At 39.3% G+C, this 15207-nt stretch overlaps 1 protein-coding gene across 2 annotated transcripts in view; it reads right to left on the bottom strand.

Moving 5' to 3' along the window:
- Window positions 1-15207, bottom strand: part of LOC134624754 (zinc finger protein 234-like) — a 196269-nt gene that overhangs the window by 88260 nt on the left and 92802 nt on the right. The window lies entirely within an intron of this gene.

The raw sequence follows: 15207 nt of genomic DNA, 5'->3' as shown, positions 1-15207 counted from the left end.
CGATGTCCATCATCTAGCTGCGCCGCTATGCTAGTTTTCCCTAGCACAGCTAGCTTTACACTGTTGTCCATATGAACTCGTGAGCTTTCATGTTTCTTGATTCGTTCGGAGAGGTGCTTTAAGTCGGTTTGTCCAGATTGTGTCCACGTCAAATCACACTTGTCACTTTTGAACAGTATGCACGGGAAACAAAAAAGTGCATTAGCTGTTCCACAGCCTGTCAGCCACGACTTGCGCTGGAACCAACTCCGACAAAAAGTCCTGTTGTATGCTTTTGACTTCTCCTTCGTTGCCTGGGTTAGTTGAATTTCGGGCTTGTCAGGTCCCAACTCTTTAACTTGCAGTTTTTCTGCCATTGTCCTTCTGGCAAAAGGGTAGGTTAGAAGCGATCTAACCGAATTTGGGGGAGGCTGTGCCTCAACCGTTAACAATACCGCTGCCATCGTCTCTCTCTGACCTTATAGCTCACTTAGGCTACTGACTGAGGTAAAATTCTAGAACAGCAAATCTTTGCGCGTTTTCTGCAGGGGCGCAATTTTAAGCGCCCCCAAACCATTTAATTCAGCGACGCTGATAGGTCAAATATTTATTATTTTCCCCTGGCAACCATTTAATGATAGGCTATTTCGCTGCATATCAAGGGCGCTTTGACGAGCGCCCCAGAAGAAGAAAAACACCGTTTGTTGGTTGAACTTTAATGAGTCAGCTGGTGAAAATGTTAAAATACGCCTGGCTGTATATGGGCACACACATAGTAAAACTATCATTGATGAATTTTTTAAAAATATATATTTTTACTCCTCCACATTTGGGGGGGCGGAGCCCGAGCGCCCCCTATGGGCCAGCCGCCACTGCTGTAATCTATTAAAGTTGTTACCGTCCAGGAAAAGGTCACTCGGGTTGATCCTGTGTGAACAACTGTAAATATTGTTTTTTCATCTTTACATACTGTGCATTTGAAATATGTTTAATTGTTAGCATTATGTTCATACATGTTTCTCTTTGTTCACAGCCATTGACATGTCGAAGAGGTTAACACATGAGGAGAGGATCGAAATTGTGTTGATATCTGGTGAACGCAATAACCGGGTCATTGCAGCAGATTTCAGTGCAAGACATCCTATGAGACCACCCATCTCCCATGCTACAGTTGGCAAACTGCTTGCTAAGTTTAGTGAAACTGGTTCAGTGTTGGATTTGCCAAAATGTGGACGCAAGATGCCTGTGCTGGTATTTCTTCTACGGTGTTGCTATCAGTGTGTGAAGAGTGGGAAAAGAGGGTTGCATTGACAATCCAACACAATGGGCAGCACATTGGACACATTTTATAAGTGTTCAGTAACTTGTAAATAACTCATGAAAGAATAACATTACATTGAAACCAAGCACACCATTGTTTTTCTTGTGACATTACCAATAAGTTTGATGTGTCACATGGCCCTCTTCCTATTGAAAAAACAAAAGTTGTATCCAAGATGTCTGACTTCTAAATGACCACCATGGTCACCACCCATCTTTACGAGTTTGCCCCCTTACATATACTAATGTGGCACAAACAGGACTTTAATACCACCAACCATTCCCATTTTATTACGGTGTATCCATATAAATGGCCCACCCTGTATCTTCTTTTCACTGTGTTCCTGTTAATGAAAAACTACAAATTTACCCCAAATTACTAAAATATTGATATTTTTATATGACAATGGACATAAATCACTAATATTGGAAAGATTGATATTTCAGTATTGATCCACACACCACTACTTAATTACCTGGAAGCACCTTGAAGACAACCAGCCCCTCTCAACAGCTGGGACAAATTATGCGGCAAACAGGTAAGCATAGGAGACCAAACATTGCAGAACGAATCCTTGTTTGGTTTTGTTTTGTTTTTTTTTGGGGGGGGGGGGGGGGGGGGTTGCAGTCCATACAGGCAATATTCATTTCTAAGTGATTAACTAACAATCTTCTAATTAAAATGCTTGTGCAATATTGTAGAAAATGTTAACCTTAATCATCATTTTGGCCTCCTCTTACTATCTGTTTGCTGTTGAAAGGCAGTGGGGAGAGGGGACACTTGGGCAGTGCATTTATTGCAGCATATAATGTGTTTTCTAGATACTGTTAAAATCTCCCAATTCTTTTAATCTTTGGGCTGAAGGAAGGACAATACTCGGTGTATAAATGCTCAATCAACAATACTTTATTTCCATACAATTCAACACTTAAGAGCATAAGAACCATCATGATGGGGAGACCTGCCTGCAGAGGGTCACAGCAAGTCTCAAAATGGTGACGGGTTACTCAGCCTTTTATAGCCTCTAGTAGCCCCCACCTAGTCGTAAAAGCCTAAACATTCACATTCTTTCTCTCACCCGGCGCCTAAGTTATGACCTCGGCTCCTTGTTTTTCTGCTCTCTGTAAAGGTGGGGGTATGGAATGTGGTCTGTCTCTCCTATCCTAGACACAAGGTCTCCTGCACACAACATTCTCTTCATGATTCAGCAGTATGAAATGTCAAGAAACAGTGTAACACATTCAACAGTGTCGAGTAATACAGGTCAATCCAATCGATCTAATGATTTTCACACTCTTTTAAGTCAGAAGTATAATGCAAGCTAAAACTACATACTGATCACACACTCTATATTAAGGGGTATAATATGATCTACAGCAGTATCATAATTCAACTACTTTGATTACATATATAAGGTAACATATGATAACAGAATAATCTCACAATACACTGTGCTTTTTCAGTGTTCAGAGACTGATGGCCCGTGTCAGAGCACTGGCTATGAATTTCAGACAGATCAGGCCTTAAATTGACAGAAAAGTTATCAATAGTTCTTTTCTTATTACCCACAGCTACATCCACTTCTGTCGGGCCTAGGCTACTCACTAGGGCTGGGCATCATCACTGATTTCTATAATCCATTCAATTCTGGTTCTGAAAGTCCTGATTCGGTTCAATTTTGCCTCAGACAGTCAGAAATATTATAATTCTGATCATTTATCAGTACTGATACATGTGAGACTTCATCAGTATTATGAACATCACAGCAGATGCCTTCGTGTGAAAGTAACTGAGAATAAAACACAGAAAAACATGAAGGAGATTTTTCTGGCCTGGCTTTTTATAGCAGATAACCTTAAAAATATTCTGCAATATTCTGTAATTTTGCATAATTGTAAAAAGTTTCAATTTCTTCAGTATTCAACAGCAGAAATTAGGTTTTCTTGTCTGAGGTCATTTAAGTGAAACAAAAGAAAAGAAAAAGACAGCAGCCAATAGCGCTGTAAACAACGGTAGACTGGTGGGTAATAAACAAATGAATAATGCAGAAAACAGAGATTTGAGATGGGAAACTGTTCTTGAAGTACAGAGAGAGAGAGAGAGAGAGAGAGTGAGATGTGCATGAAGTGAGATTTTTATCGTGGTGGAACACAATAAAACATCTCAAAACAGCAAAAGTCAGAGGCAATTAATGACGACATTTATCAAATGTGAAGCATAGTTTGCTGCTTCTTTTGCTGATGGCTCAGTGAATTTTGGTTGGAGAGAGACAAAACCTGCAGCTCAGGATCTAGCGCAAAAAGACATAAACACAAGAGTGGACCCGACGAATCATAATCGGTGAGCTCCGACAGCGTTTCCGTCTACGTGGCATCGGGTGAGAAAGCCGAGAAAGACAAAGCTGACTCTGATGTGTCGGGTCCGCTCTGTGTTTAGGGCTTTTTGTGGAATCCGTGTACCTGCTCTCATTTGCTGTTTGGTGGTTGTTGAAATAGTTTTGTGAGCTTTAATCTGAGAATCTCGCGTTTCTGGCAAAACACAGTTATATTTAAAAGTCGATTGTGGATTTAATGAATCGATATCGCTTTATTCAAGATACCCAACTCTCTCTATCCATCTCCATTTCAAATTGACCATGGCCAATCAGAGAGGTCCCGCCCCTGACTATCTCTGATTGGTTTAGTCCACGATAGGGGCATAATGTGTGTCTCTTGTTGACCACATGGAGAGTTGCAGAGATTTTTTTTGTTTTGTTACTCGAACAGTTCACGACCAAGATTTATTTTTAGTCGCACCATTGAAAATTTGATCGCATTTGCAACCAAATTGGTCGCACTAGAGCCCTGTAAGGTAACAGCATTTTCACCATTTCAGCCAATTCCTTTCGCATAGTGATGGGCAGATGAAGCTTAATGAAGCACTGAAGCTTTTCATCCAATTGGTTCACCCCAGCACAAAGCGTCTTGAAGCTTCATTTGCTCTATTAGGACATCTACTGGACGTAAAAATATTAGTTGGCATGAATTTAAAGAGTGTGGCATTTTGCACACAGCCTGTAAATGTCAACAACAAAAGGAGTGTGTAAAACATGTATATTGTAGTGATGGCAGTATACTGTCTATAATTATACTGGCAGTATGGAAAAAGATTATTTGGAAATGCATAAAATGGAAATGATCATTTACTGTGAGGGGAGGTGTGGTTGGACTATGGACAGTGGTCGTGCTTTTGTAACATTGAGGTATGGACAGCTACACACTGCCTGTTCACATTTTATTCTGTAAAAAATAAATTTTCACTGCTTTTATGGCCTTTTTAGTGGAGAAAACATAGCTAGGATTTAACGATTTAACAAATCTTTTAAATCCTCAATCACCATGCTAACCAGGGTTTCATCTATTTGAGACACACGTAACTTATTACAGTTGTATAATATTGTTCTATCATTTAGTAACATGACTGCATGCTATATTATCATGGCATTTGATGGCTCACCTGGTCTTGCTCCTATTGAGATTTAAATTTATAATCTGAATACGTACTTCCTGGCCACATTATTTTATAGAAGAGAAGGTCTAACTTTAGGCCTACACGGTCTTGACAGGAGACACAGGCTTGTGCAGAGTATGCTTCTGCAGAAGCGAAACTGAAACCAGAGTCTAAGTGCAAGCAGAAGCTGACACACACATACACCCACATACACACACATCGTAGATAGACTCAGTTATATAGGTAAAAGTTAATTATGTTTTGCTTGCAACTGCAAAAATTGTGCGTGCATATGTGACTGTTTGATGAAGAAGCAGGTGCAGGATGTTCCAGAGACAAGCGACAGCGAAGGCGAGCGTCCGGGGACAACAGGAAGGCACCTGGATGGAGACGCGACGATGTTCTTTTTAAACTATGTCAAAAGTCATTGTGGTTTTGGACTGACGTATGTTTTACTGAATCTGCTTGGCAACAGAAGGGGGGGGGCTGTACTGTTTCACCCCTATAAATATTGGGTTCTGACTATTGTAAGGGAGTTCAACACTGAATCTGTACAGTGTTGGCTCCACGCTGCGTGTATTCATTAAAATGCCGTCTAATTGCACACGGCCGGATCAGTGGTGGTTATTTTGGATTCCTCCTCAATATCTGAACCAGATCAGCTGAAACACTCAGTTTATTTAAATCCAGGTTGAAGACTCACCTGTTCTCAGCTGCTTTTGAATAAAGCACCAAATCCACACTTTTAAGCTTAAATTTCAAAACTTACATTTTAACTACTGACTTTATCTACTGTTCTGATTTTATCTATTGTTCTGATTTTATCTACTGTTTTGATTTTTGATTTTAAATACTGTTTTGTTTGTTTGTTTGTTTGTTTGTTTGTTTGTTTGCTTGTCTTAATCAATTTTAAATCGTGCTTTTTATTTGTTTTTGTTTTTAATGTCTCTGTAAAGCACTTTGAATCACCTTGTTGTTGAATTGTGCTATATAAATAAACTTGCCTTGCCTTGCCTTAACATTAGCTAAATATTTTCACATAACCACTGGAAGAAGAAAAGCCTGCTAAGGACATGACCACTGCTTTTAGAAGGCTCCTCATAAAATAGACTGGAAATACCCTTCCGAACATCACCAGGGGTCGACTGTAAAGTGCTACATGGCAGTAGCACAAAACCTGAAGACATGGGACTTAAGAGGTCGAGGGGAGCTCCCCCAGACCAGGCAGATCTGATGGTTTCACTGTGCCAATATGTTATTATCAGTGTGTTTTAATGTTTTCTTTATGTGGATGAATGTCAAAACTATAAAACTTTCAATGAAAATAAAGTCTAAAAAAAGCCAGAAAAACAGGTACCAGCCTGGAGGACAGGCCCAGCGCCCCACTGTATGGCTGTATCCCAATTCAGGGTCTGCAGCCTTGAAGGCAACAAATGGGCCCTTCACTTCCCCAGATTTGAAGGATGGATCAGGTGTATCATTCGCAGCCCAGCATATCCCAGAATTCATAGAGCAGCGGTGGCTTTGGCTAATTTTTTCACAAAAACAACAAAAACAAAAACGGCAGATGGCTGAAGCGTGGTCGCCAAAAAGTAAACTTTTAAAACTAAGTACTGAATGTCATACTACTTATTTACGTGCAAATGTTTAATAACAAAGAACATTAAAACATTACTGTTGGCCACATGTTGGCAAAGGTATGTGACATTAGTGATGTTTGTACTTTGTGCGTTAACTTGGTTTTAAAGCTTTGAATTTAAAGTATACGCCGTTTAATAGTCGACCTTAATATTACAGAGAATGTGATGATTTTATGGATAATAAGTCAGTCATATATCCACAAACACAACAAGCTGAAAGTCAGTGATGCTGCTCGGTTTGCAGTCCTGAATATCACGGCACAAGCAGGATTCACTGCACTGTTAATGTTAGCTATGTTATATTGTTGCCTCTGTTCGGTGGTGTCGAGCCAAACGGACTTTAACGTGTGTTTGAACGAGCTGACGGTTCACTCGTTAAGCTGAAAGAAAGATGCTTTAATCACAGGAGTCACACATGTGTCCACTGTACCATCTGGGAACTCTTCTTGTTTAGCACTCTGTGATGGCAGATTTCTTTTCTCATGTATTAATCACATATTTAATCATATCACATTAGTTAGAGTAATATCACTTTTTCACTTTACTATAGTAAGAGCACTCCTGTCACTAGTTTACATGCATGCTGTGAGATGTTAACAGAGTGAGGCCATTGTAATGGGAGACGATCACAGATAGTGAGACTCCTTTGGCTTATCAGGGATGTAAATCCTTAGGTGAAGGCCACTCAGAAAACAAGGTCATAATTCTCTCTGTGAGGGAGGAGGTATAGCCCCCCGTGAGAGCGGCCAACATGTAAGAGTTTGTGGAATGTTCTTTGTCTTTGTGTCTGTATATAAGATGTAAGGGCGGTGGCCACAATTCAGAGATGGTCCAGGTGTTTCACTGGGATGCTCTCTCCACATTGCAATGTGTTTATTAAACCCACTTCAAATCAAGCTCACTTAGTGTGTTGCAGGTTATTGTTAAATTTTCCACAAGAACTCGTAATAACACAACCCTAACCCTGCTCTAAAAGTTTAAAATAACTAATTGTCTGTCCTGAATCAGGCTTATTAGGTAATGTTCAAATAAATTTTATCATTCCGGTGTTTTCAGTGTGGGAGAAAGTACTCAGGGCCTTCAAGTTAAACACTATGAAAGGCAGAAACAAGTTTAGCGCTGCCCAGCCAAACTCCAGTTTTCAGCAATGGCGGCAGTTACGGAGACGGTAGAAACAGCAGTCGAGGACAGCTACATTTTTAAATGTAAGTTGTATTTGAAGTAGCGATACAAATGTTAAGATGTTTCTTAAAGGAGTTAACCAGGCAGTTCAATGGAAGTAATTTTTTACAGTCGTTAAACTTATGATTGTACAGTCCCGCTAGTTGTAAGTTTTCCGACCCCGCGCTTCGCTACTCGGGTTAAACATGATATATATAAAAGTCACTTAGATAACTTATAAATCTTAATGTTTGTTTGTTTTTTAACAATTTTATTTGTTCCTCTGTAAATCAGTTTGGCTGAGATTAAAGTTATAGTAGTTTTCACATAGCTGAATAAACGTCAAACAGAAAACCCATTAAACAGAAGTGTGAGATGGTTGATTGTACTCCAATGTCCTGTCATGTTTTAGGGAGCAAAGAGCAGACGACCAATTTCATTAAACTCCGGAGGGACAATGAGCACCTGTTTACCGGTGCCAAAAACTCAGCCACTGTGGGTTGGAGGTACAGCAACAATATGCTGCTTTTAATCTGTTAGGCATAAGGGAGAGAGCTTAATCTGTCTTTTACTCCGAAGTGTGTACATTTTGCTATGGATACTGTTCAGGAATTAAGAAGATTGATATGCACTATTATTTTCTGTCTGTTAGGGTCATTCTTGAGAAGATGGGCCTGCAGGGTAAAGTCACCCTTTTGCAGGCGAAAAAAAATGGGACAATCTAAAAAAGAAATACAAAGTATGTACAGCTGTATTCAAATATGTTTTTAATTTTTAGCAAGTTAGAAACTTTTTTATTTCCTCTGCCTTTAGGACTTCAAGTATCCAGGGTCAGGCGAGGGAATGAGTGGGAAGCCCGCTGCTGCTACATGGCCCTGGTTTGCCCTCATGGATGAGGTGTTAGGACAGAGGCCTTCTACCAAGCCTCCAGTGCTAATTGCTTCCATCCATGAGGACACTCCAGGGCCCAGTTCAGCAGTGGGCAACCAAGTTTTGGATGAGGAAGAGCAGGAAGATGAGGGCCAGGTGGAGTAAAGAGGAGCAAAAAGAAAGAAGGACAGGGATGAGTTTTTGGATTTAATCAGAGAGGACATGAGATTGCAGAGGGAAATGGAGGAAAGAAGAGCACAGGAGGCAAAAGATAGAATGGACAGACTGTTTGGTTTGCTTGAGAAACTTGCTGAAAAGTCACAGTCACAGGAGCGCGTTCAGTGAGAGACTGAGAGTACCAAAAAGCACCACTGAACGACACAGGAAATCATTCCTGCCTGTGGCCATCTCCCTGTACAACGCATCCACTTAACACACACATGTTTCTTTTTTCTTTTTAGCTATTTATTAATAAACAACTTATGTATATATATGCCTGTATATATTGTACTATTCTTAGTTAGTGTATTGTCTGTCTTGTTAATGTCTTTATTATGGAGCACTGTAACAAAAAATAATTTCCCTAGGGATCAATAAAGTATTCTGATTCTGATTCTGAAAAAAAGGATTAAATTTCTGTAAATAAAAATGTTTCACCTTTATTTGCATTGTTTTTCCTTTTTTTTTAAAGAAACTATGTACAACATAAATTTTATCAACACAATTAATTGAAATGTCTGAAAAAAGTAACAATAGAAAAAACAACAAAAAACATGAATTCTTAAGAATTATTATTACAGTCAGGATTAACCTGAGTGTCCCAGTAAGCACAGGTACTTTTAACCAGGTCTGATCTTTGGCTGAGCAGGAAGTCTCGGGCAGTGCTGCTAATTGTGCTGGACCAGGACCAGAGATGGAGGAGGTGCCACAAGCAAGACCTTGGTCTGTATTTCCAGCTAGTAAGTGGAGCATCATACAGGGTGATCTCCATAAGGTCTAGGGATGCTCTTTTCCACTGTCCACCGCATCATCTGTCACTTGGGTTTGCAGGGCTGATGTAACTGATGGCTGCCATGTCACTAAGATGTATTCAGAAAGATGCAAACAATCCTGTTAATAAAGATCTAACAAGTAATCTCTAAAAAATGCTCTACTAACAGAATACTTGCCTGTTTAAAAATATTCATGGTCTTGGGGTAGCTCCTCCAGGGCAGACACCTCAGCAGATAGCTGGTCCCGCCAGGGAGCACCACTGACTGCCTCCAAACCCATCTCCCCCTCATCTTGCACATCATCCTCAGGTGCATCCTCCGGGTCCATAGCGTCACCAGCACCGAGGCAGATGTTGTGTAGAACAGCACATGCTGTTATGACCTGAAACAGATGTTTTTTTAAACAAAAAACCCCAAATAAGGTGTTTATAAATGTACATACACTAAAGTTCCCATTATATCATTATAATTATTTGAAAAAGAATTTCACTATATTGTAATGATTTACATGTGGTACAAAGGTGTGGTGCACCTCCAGCACTTGAAGGAAGATGGCCCAGAACCTCGTCTTCATCATTCCAAAAGCACGCTCTATAATAGAGCGTGCCTTGGAATGATGAGAGTTGAAGCGCTGGGCTTCCACACCTTGAACTGGCCTCTTGTATGGAGTGATGAGGGGAAGTGGATGCTGGAGACATGGGTACCCTCCATCTGCTAAGATGAAATGCCCTGGAGGAGGGTAAATGGCCTGCCGGTACAGTGGGCTATTGCGTAGCACCCATTTCTTACACAAACAAAAGCAATCCCCCAATATTTAAGCATTACAGAGTCAAACATGAAAATGAGGAGACAAACACGCGGAGAATGAACACAGGTCGGCCTATATTGACACTGAACCAGGGTTTTAATAGTTTTGCAATTTTCATTAGTTTTTATTTTTATTTCGTTTTGACTTCAGATTTTCAATTTTATATTAGTTTTAATTAGTTTTTACCAATTGTTTGCTAGTTTAGTTTAGTTTTTATTTTTTTGAAAATCCTTAGTTTCAGTTTAGTTTTGATTAGTTTCAGTTATAGTTTTAGTTGTGTTTGCAATAATTAAGTGTAACAAAATCCCAGTTTCATCATATCAGTCATTCTCTTCTGCTTATCCTAAGGTATGTAGTTATTCCAGCTACTATACCCTGCACCCTGGACAGGTCGCCTGTCTGTCGTAGGGCTAACATATGGGCTCAAAATGTGGTCATAAATATTTTGTACTTGTAAATCAGTTTTGTATGTGTAAAAAGAATTAGTATGTGTAAAAAAGATTTGTATGTGTAAAAAAGATTTGTATGTGAAAAAAGATTTGTGTGTGCGTAAAAAAGATTTGTGTGTGGACTTAGCCAAAAAAAACCTGCAAGTTACAAGTACGAATTTTGACCCTATTTTTCTTCCTTTCGTCTGATTGGTCAATGTCATGTCAATCACAAATGTAACAATCCAATCAGAGAACAGATGGGTTTGGCTGTCGGAGGGGCGCTTTTTTTGAACTGAAAAAAATGTTTTAAGAAAGCAATTAAGTTCATGTTCCAAAAAATATGATTGTTTGCTTGCAGGACACCAGGAGAGATTAGTCCTCCGTCACAGATGGTGTGGTCAGTGAAGATGGTCGCCTGCAGGTTCAAGCTCATTGCATCTCCAACCCACATCCACTGCCACTGTACTGAAGGGAAGTTAAAGACTTTCTTCTGCACCTACATTTGGATCACCTCGATCCATGACAGTCATTCAGGCAGTAATGCCTGGACTGGAAACAAGCATCCTTAAAATAATACAACATTCCAGCTCCTGTGTTGGAATGAAAAACAAATGTGTTGATTAAATTAGAGACTGCACTTGTGACAGAACAACAAATATTTTATTTCGATTATATAAGTAATGTAAGTAAAAAACAAACTTGTGGTAGGCCTAAACTTATTTTCAGAATAATTACATCTGAGACTTTGTTTCATTGTAATATTATAACAGTGATGGCAATATAATTGTTTCTTGTTCAGCAGAACAGTGTCCAGTATGTTGACTGTTATACTTTGTTGTGTTTGAAAATAAAAGTTGGGCTCATTTTAACATCATTACAAAAAGTGTTGTTAATTATTTTTAATCATATTCAGGTTACCACAAATTGTTTTTTCATTTAGTTGAACTTGAAATGTTTGTCAGTAGGTAAACAATTAGTATTGTACAGTCAGAAATATCAAGTTACTCTTAATACTGCAGACTTGCAATGTATAAGTTGTCCTAACAGTCATCTTAAGTAAGCTTTACTTAGTTTTTTTGAGGCAACGAGTTTCCTTGATTTTTCTTTAGTTCTGGGAACTAACAAGGTTGTACAGTGTATTCAAAATAAATACGTTGTCCTAATTTAGTCATTTTTAGCTAAGCTTTACTCAATTTTTTTGAGGCAACGAGTTTCCTTAATTTTTTTGAGTTCTGGGAACTAATTAGATTTCACAGTGCAGCAAAATATTAAATATGAAGGAAGAATTGAAATTTAACTGAGATAAATGAATAAATTAAAAAAAGAAGTTAATTTTGGAAACACTAAGAAAGTTCAAAAGAAAGATATCTATCTATAGATATATAGACACACACACATATAGATATAGAGATATATCTCTCTATATATCTATATAGATATGCATATCTATACATGCAGCTTCCTAAATGTAACATTCAGGATTATTCACTGCAGGTCCAGAAATCAGAGCTACCTCATCAGATCCAAGTGTGACATCAGCTGACACACTTTACAGGAGATTCCATCTGAACTCTGTGGAGCCTGATCTCAAGGTTTTTAAGTCTGACCCTGAAACCAGAAGAGGAACTTTCTCTCTCTTCAGATTCATTGTGATCCAGTGATTTCAGTCCTGCATGATCAGGCTGATGTTTGCACAAAGCAGATAATGAAGTGAATGTTTTTGCACATTGGTAACAGTGAAACAGTTTATTTACAGTGTGGAATCGTTTGTGTTCGGAGTATGAACTGACATTCCTGAAGCTCTTGTCACACTGGTCACAGCTGAAGTTCACTTCCATGTGTGTACGTTCATGTTTGTTATGATGATCTGATTGTGAGAAGCTTTTGTCACAGTGTCTGCACTTGTATGGTGTCTCTCCTGTGTGGATTCGCTTATTCTTGTTCTTTAAGCTCACGTGCAGTGGTGAAGGATGACCCAAACTGGTCACAGATGTGCTTTTTGAATCCACTGTGGAAGAGTTCATGTATTTTAATATACTTAGTGTGTGGAAGCCTCTCCCACATTCTTTGCAGTAGTTCATTTTGTCTCCAGTGTGTCTACGTTGATGTGGTTTTAGGTCCCATAATTTATTGGAAGTTTTTCCACAAAGGTCACAGAGAAACTCTTTCCCACCTCCACATTGACAACAGGGCTGAGAACTGGATCCATTCGCGTCGATCTGCTTCTAAACAAAGACAGGGTAAATCATGGAATTCCTTCAACATTTTTATCCTGAACGTCGCCTGAAATAAAGAGCATCTCTGCCAACGTCCAATTACATTCTACTGTTTATGCCTCCGTCCAGGGCATGCGTTACCGGCATGGGAGGAGTATGACTCCCCCAGGGGCCAACAGCCAATCAGAGTGCTCACCCGTTCTCTCCTTGCTGTGGCAATTAAAAGTATAGTCGGAGAGTAACGCTGCTGCAGGCAAGTTGTGGACTTGAGTTGAATCGGACTAAGGCGGGCAAGAGTGCGTTCATAGAACCAGTAAGTCACATTGGGAATGTATTTTATTTCTGTTACTGTGAATGTACCAATGTAGACATCTGTTACTATTGCTGTAGGAATAAGTAAGTAGAAGCCTGGCTCCACAGGATATTCCTCGTTTCTAAGTTGTTTCAGTTATTATGGAGAGTTAATGATCCCAAAGATTTTACCTGATGGAGTTACTAAGTTAGCATACGAATCAGTTCTTGTTTATAAAGCCGCATACACATGGCGGCCTTTGACTGAGTGATTGTGTCCACTAGAGGGTGGTGTTGACCCACAAATGAGAGAATTGGCCTAAATTGATTATGATTCTGTGTTTATGCCATCCTGTTATGTTATTACTCTAAGCTCTGTTTCTGGTATCGGGATCTGCCCTTTTGTAATCTGGTATGTTGTTCTCTGTAATACTGAGATATGAGAAATGATAGACAAGCAAGAGAGATGTTTATGTTATTTCTTATTTGTATTAATTACAGAACCACATCCTTACTTGCCAGCGAGAGTGTGTGTTCGATGTGGGCTCGTGGCAAATAAAGTTCTTCCACTCTGGCATCATTTCGGTCTCTGACCGGACGTTATTACCAGGGAACAGTACCGAATCACGTTTCAGAGATAGTGGTCCAGGGCGTCCGCTATAACAGTTTACATTATAACACTTAGCTTAGTGGGCGAAAATTACTCTTCATTTTACCAAATAGTTCATTCAGTATAATTCCATAAGTTTACTGATCAGACTTGTTCCAAACACTCAGGTTACAATTACAAGATAAAACATAAATACATACCGCACAGTAACTGCACTTGTAGAGTTACTTTCTGGTGTGGATGTGTTGGTGGATTTTCAGGTGAGGTGGAGATTTAAAAGTCTTCTCACACAGGTCACATTTATAAGGTCTCTCCTCAGAGTGGCTAAACATGTGTCGCTGTAACTGTGCACCTGTTGGAAACAGTTTCCCACACTGATCACAGCAGTAAACATCATTTCCAGTGTGAATCCGTAGGTGAATATTTCGTCGTTGAAAGTTTTTTCACAAAAGTCGCAGCTGTACGCCTTAATTCCACTGTGGATGAGTCTATGTTTTTTTAAGTTTTGAGACAGGTTAAAAGACTTTCCACACAACTCACAGCTGTAAGGTTTAATTCCACTGTGGATGAGTTGATGTGCTTTTAAGCCTCCAGCATGGGTAAAAGACTTTCCACACAAGTCACAGTAGTGTGCTTTAAATCCACTGTGGCTGAGTTGGTGTATTTTTAACCCTCCAGCCTTCGTAAAAGACTTTCCGCAGAACTCACAGCTGTAATGTTTAACTCCACTGTGGATGAGCTGGTGCGTTTTTAAGCTTCCAGGCTGGGTAAAAGACTTTCCACACAAGTCACATCTGTATGCTTTCACTCCACTGTGGATGACTTGATGTTTTTTTAAGCTTTCAGCCAGGGTAAAAGACTTTCCAGTCTTAATAATTAAATGTGTCAATAATTAATTAATTACATGTGTCATAACTATTTATTTAATTAATTAATTCCAATTTGAATTAATTATTGCCACATTTAATTAATTATTTAATGCTGTATTTAATGAATTCATTATGGCAGTCCTGGCGTTCCATACACTTAGTGCAGGGGTCTCAAACTCAAATGAGCCGCGCGCCACTTCTGGCTTCATTGGAGGGCCAAGTAGTACAAAAAACAAACAAACACGAAAACACCCACTAATATTTCCTAAAATGTAGTGTTTTGTTTGTTTTATTTAATTCCAAATATTGTGTAACAAGACAAAATTGCAAACATGAACGCAATTTTTTTTTCTCACTCTTAACTATCTGAAGCCTTTCAGTTTCATTTCTCATGTGCAAGTTAGCACAGGGTCAACATTGAAATGAAATGTATTTGAGGAGCAGAAGACAGTCACTCAGCAGTATAGTACAGTATAGTACAGGTTCTGGCCAGACATGTGGCAGCACTTTTGCTACAATTTTGTTTGTAT

The sequence above is a fragment of the Pelmatolapia mariae genome, linkage group LG3_W (genome assembly GCF_036321145.2).
Source record: "Pelmatolapia mariae isolate MD_Pm_ZW linkage group LG3_W, Pm_UMD_F_2, whole genome shotgun sequence".
NCBI classification, from domain to species: Eukaryota; Metazoa; Chordata; class Actinopteri; order Cichliformes; family Cichlidae; genus Pelmatolapia; species Pelmatolapia mariae.
Note: the sequence above shows the minus strand (reverse complement) of the source record. Positions and strands in the feature narration are given on the sequence as shown.